We start from the raw sequence: 5,561 nt of genomic DNA, 5'->3' as shown, positions 1-5,561 counted from the left end.
GGTTTCCCCTTCTACTTCTTGGGGTTAGAAATATTCTCACCAGAGCCAAGGCAGCATCGTCGCTAAGCGACAATCCCTCTTCATGGGTTAGACATATTCTCACCGAAGCCAAGGCAGCATTGCCGCTAAGCGGCGATTCCTCTGCAATTTTCGATGGCCAAGAAAGTGTTTCTCTACGCCTCCTCTGAACCAGGTTGTTGACTTCTTCAAGAAAAGTGTTTCTCAACCTCTTTGAATTTTTCAGATTCAAGCTTCACGTTCGTTTAAATCCGACGCTTAGCTTGCGGTGGGGTGTTAAGGATATTTAGTAATAAATTATAATTTACCATATATATTATATTTGATATTTTATTATTTGCCTTATTATCATAGGTATCTTTCCATTTATTGTTATTTCCATTTATTACTATTTCCATATCCTTGTAATTTATTTGATTATAAATAAGATAACTTTCACACCATTTAGGTGTGGTGGATTAATCAAACATTCACAAGGCGTGATGATCCTTGAGCTTCCACTCCTTTATGGTCATGGTATCTCGCTTCACCCCCAAAAGAGATGAACCCTAACTTCTTTTTATACTCGGTTTACTTCTATTTCATGTAAAAAAAAAAAAAAAAAAAAACAAATTTTTTTGTATTAGGATAAATTACATGAATAGGAAGAGAAACCTGAAAATAAGTAGAAGGTTGAGAATTTCACTCAACCACACAATCCAATTTGATAGATGAAGGGCTCATATGGAATTCTACCCATGCTTGTAACTTATAAATGTGAAAGATGATGCTCAGATTTTTAAGGGGTACTTCTGAGATCAATTTCATTCCTCTCTTATTTTTACATAATAATTTGTGGATATTTAAAAAGTAGGGGAACTTCTAAGATCAATTTCATTCCTCATGTGTGGATATTTATAGTCTCCAAAAGAAGTTAGTAGCCTGGATTTAATCTCAATCCCTTTAATCTCCCCAAAATACGAGTTCAAATGTTTACATACATTATAAATTAAAAATAAATAAAGTTTTCTAACAACGAGCTAATGATTCTTGCAATTTCATCCTCTAATTCAACAGTGTAAATACTCACTGAAGCTCCAAATGATTCTTCCTCAATCAAATAAGCTTGTAACACATGAATCTTCCTCAATCGAATAAGCTTGTAACACATGAAATAAGAGTTGAACCAAGCCTATCCAATTTTATAGATGAAGAATGGTCCAGTTGAATCTTTTTGGCTGTTCCAGTTGGAAAATTTGGAACACCGTGATCCTTATCATCTTACCACTCTTCAATAGTTTCGTCCTCAAATTAGAAAAATCATCACCTACATCAAAAGAACTTAAGTCAGCAACATTGAAAGTAGAATGTGCTAAAAATTCTCTAGAAGATCATTTTATATGCATTGTTATTAATTATTTCAAGGACTTGATAAGGGTCATCCCCTCTTGGATGTAACTTTGTTTTCCTTTGAGATGGGAATGTATCGAAACCTAGTTATCGGGTTGAAAAATGATTTCCTTTCGTCCTTTGTTAATTCTTAAAGAAATTTTGAAATTTTGTTTCTAAATTTTCTCCTTCACCTCTGTATGCAATGTTTTGATCTGACATTACTTGTAATTGCTTTACTCACAAAAATATTTAATTCTTAAAGTAACTTTTTGTTTCTCAATTTTCTCCTTTCACCAGTTTATGAAATGTTTTGATCAGATTTGCCTTAGTTGTAGTTGCTTTACTCACAAAAATATTAGAATGAATAGGAAGATAATAAGAGGCGTAAGTTGATTAAATCCATAAAAATCTTAAAAAAAGAGAACAATGAGTGGTACTATGAATTGCTCTAATGAATTGCTCTAACGGAGAACGGTACTATGAATTGCTCTATTATATGACATCTCTTCAAATGGCAAACATTCGTCCTAAACATTAGTCCCAAGACTTAATATATTCTAAAAAATAATAGGCAATAATCCAATTTATCCTACATCATACTTTTCAAAAGTAAATTAAAAATTTAATATCCGTATCTTTTTTGTGTGTAGCAAACCACATTTAAAGGATTTAGGAATAAAGAGCGGGGTATTCGGGGTATCGATCCCCGTACCAATCGCATGCAACGAGAGCACTCTACCATCTTAGCTACATCTCCATAATTCTTACATAGCAAAACCCAAAACTGCTGGTCATCAATAATAGTGAAAATGAAAAAATATTTCTTCTCATTATGTCAAAAATAAGGAAAAATTGAATAGAAATAAAATATAAATAACGAATAGTTTCGTTAAGAGATGCACTCTACAATCTTAGCTACATCCCCACAATTCTTACATAACAAAACCTAAAACTACCCGTCATCAATAATAGTGAAAATTAAATAATATTTCTGCTCATTATGTCAAAAACAAGGAAAAAAATTAGAAATAAAAAATAGAACATATGGTAATAGGATCTCCAAATAATAGTGAAAATGAAATAATATTTCTGCTCATTATGTCAAAAATAAAGAAAAAAATTAGAAATAAAAAATTAGCGATCCTTGTACTTTTCACATGCGAAGCGAGCGCTCTACCATTTGAGCTACATCCCCAAATTCTTATGTCACAAAATCCTAAACCTACCATCACCAATAATAGTGAAAATAAAAAAACATCTCTATTCAATATGTCATAAATAAGAAAAGATTGAATAGAAATAAAACCATCTGAGCTACATCCCCATTCCTAAACCTACCATCACCAATAATAACCAATAATAGTGAAAATAAAAAAAATATCTCGGCTCATTATGTCATATATAAGAAAAGATTGAATAGAAATAAAATATTAATAACAAATTAATAAAATATTAATAACAAATTAGTTTCTTTTAGATATGCTAAAAGGAAATAATATACTTAATTATTGATAGTGTTCCTTTGGAGATGCAGGCCGTATCTCTCGCATGCAAAGTGATCGCTCTACCATTTAGCTACATCCCCATGATTCTTACATCACAAAACTTTAAATTCATCAATCATAGTGAAAATGAAATAATATCTCTGCTCATTATGTCATAAATAAGGAAATATTGAATAAAAATAAAATATACATTCCCCACGATTCTTACATCACAAAACTTTAAATTCATCAATCATAGTGAAAATGAAATAATATCTCCGTTCATTATGTCATAAATAAGGAAATATTGAATAAAAATAAAATATTAATAACAAATAGTTTCTTTTGAAGAAATAATTTCTCCGCTCATTATGTCATAAATAAGGAAATATTAAATAAAAATAAAATATTAATAACAAATAGTTTCTTTTGGAGAAATAATATCTCCCCTCATTATGTCATAAATAAGGAAATATTGAATAAAAATAAAATATACATCCCCACGATTCTTACATCACAAAACTTTAAATTCATCAATCATAGTGAAAATGAAATAATATCTCCGCTCATTATGTCATAAATAAGGAAATATTAAATAAAAATAAAATATTAATAACAAATAGTTTCTTTTGGAGATGGAGGGATCAATTCCCGTACAAAAAATAATAGTTTCTTTTGGAGATGGGGGGATCAATTCCCGTACCTTTCGTATGCTAAGCGAGCACTCTACCATCTGAGCTACATTTCCACAATTCTTATATCACAAAACCTAAATTTTCCATCATCAATAATAGTGAAAATGAAGAAATATCCCTGCTCATCATGTCCTAAATAAGAAATAATATATTTAGTAATCAATTCATTTGGAGAAGCAAGGTATCGATCCCGTATGTAACACCCAAAAATGAAGGAAATTAGCTCCCACAAGAATACGCCACCCATGAAAGACTCAAAGGATCAAAAGTGGAGAAATTAAGAGGATTAAGCAAGGACAAGGATCTTAAGAAGTCACTCCAATATCCTAGCAAGTAATCTTAAGGAGATAAGGGTAAGTGACCTTACTATCGGCGTGATTATATTTGATGTTGACACGTGCCTTGTGGTTCTGCACGTGTCATATATATTGATAAATCTGAATTGTCTATGGATCGATATGCTTCCTATATGTTATGTATATGTTATAATATGTGAATTGTATGATAATAATTACGGTACGATGTGTTCAAAGATATGTTTGAGACATGATACAAGAATGATGCACAAAACGAAATGTAATGATAGGAGTAAAATACGTTCATGAAACGTTAAGGATAGGTTGCATACTGTAGGGATATGGATAAGAGAGATTGATGGAAGAATACGGTTAGGTTACAGGTAGAAAGGGATAGGTTTGTGATAGATTGATAGAACGATAGCGTTAGGTTAAGTTCTTGTGATGAGATGACTAAGGTACGTTCACGTAATGATATGTATGTGATAGGTATAAGAACTTTAAGGCTATGATAAGTTAGAGAACAATATGACTACGAAGTGTTTACGTTATGACTTGTTTATGATATGATACATTGTGATGCAATATGTCATGGTATGATGTGTATGTGATGATATGATATGTTAAAAGCATAGAACGTTATGTTAGGTCTCTTAAATTATGTGTATACAACATGATTTGAATGACATGAAATTACAATAAATGACATGAAATATAACCCCGTTAGAATTATGTATGATTTGAGAACTGAAGAATGAGAAACGATATGACATGAATGATGAACAATATTTGAAACGATATGATATGTACACAATGTTAGCGGGGTTATATTAAAGGATAATGAAAATGGAAAAGTTTTGGGACCTCATGCATTATGTGTGCACATGCATTTGGGCGAATACCCCTAACCCATCACTAGGGTACAAACGCGTATATCCAATGGCAGGACAATGATCCTTATGCTTTGCATAGCGCTGCCATGACGGTTACTAGTTCTAGCGGGTATCCGGCCTAAAGGGCTCCCAGAGTATGTCCACTAAATAAGGAAAGTGGCCTAGCGGTGTGCGAACTAGCTGGTGAGCCCATACTCGCATGTATGGGCTGTGTGTAGAGTATATGGTACACGTCCAAAATTATCCGTTAGGACAGCACCGTAGAGAAAACGGAATGAAAGATAGGACCTATCATCTCATTGCATGTGATTGTTGCATTTAACCCCAGTAGTGGGGTCACTTACTGAGTATTTCTTTAAATACTCAAGCAATGTGCTACTACATTTTTCAGGTTAAGACAATGCATTCCTGTACGACTGACGACGACATCACAACTCGAGACCATGGCACATGCATAGAATAGTGGTATTTATTTTCTTAGACTAAGGCTAGAATATGAAGTTTTTAACTTAAACGCTTATTTATTTTATTTAGTCTTTTGTTATGTCGTTTTAAAGAGGTTTTCGAAACACTTAATTCCATGGATGTGTTTTAAGATAAAGGTTATGTTTTATGGAATTTAAATGAAGTCTTCCGCATTCAATGATTATGGTACGTATACAGTAGCGACCTTAAATTAAGTAGAAAATTTTGGATAATTACAGTTTTGATCTGCCTTACTTGTAGTTGCTTTACTCACAAAAATATTAGAATGAATAGGAAGCAAATCAAGAGGTGTAAGTGGATTAAATCTATAAACATCTT

General features: G+C 32.2%; 1 long non-coding RNA gene across 3 annotated transcripts; it reads right to left on the bottom strand.

The window, feature by feature from the left end:
• Positions 1-2,146: 2,146 nt before the first annotated feature.
• LOC111482164 lies at positions 2,147-3,617 on the bottom strand. 3 transcript variants are annotated; one of them, XR_002718142.1, is made up of 4 exons: positions 3,577-3,617; positions 2,891-2,980; positions 2,696-2,723; positions 2,533-2,611 (listed from the first exon to the last, which is right to left on the bottom strand). It is a non-coding gene; the product is annotated as an uncharacterized LOC111482164 (long non-coding RNA). The 3 variants fall into 3 exon arrangements; XR_002718143.1 differs by lacking the exons at positions 2,533-2,611; positions 2,696-2,723 and adding an exon at positions 2,147-2,173; XR_002718141.1 differs by lacking the exon at positions 2,696-2,723.
• Between the last annotated feature and the right edge of the window lie 1,944 nt (positions 3,618-5,561).

Source organism: Cucurbita maxima, unplaced genomic scaffold (genome assembly GCF_002738345.1).
Source record: "Cucurbita maxima cultivar Rimu unplaced genomic scaffold, Cmax_1.0 Cma_Scf00007, whole genome shotgun sequence".
NCBI lineage: Eukaryota > Viridiplantae > Streptophyta > Magnoliopsida > Cucurbitales > Cucurbitaceae > Cucurbita > Cucurbita maxima.
Note: the sequence above shows the minus strand (reverse complement) of the source record. Positions and strands in the feature narration are given on the sequence as shown.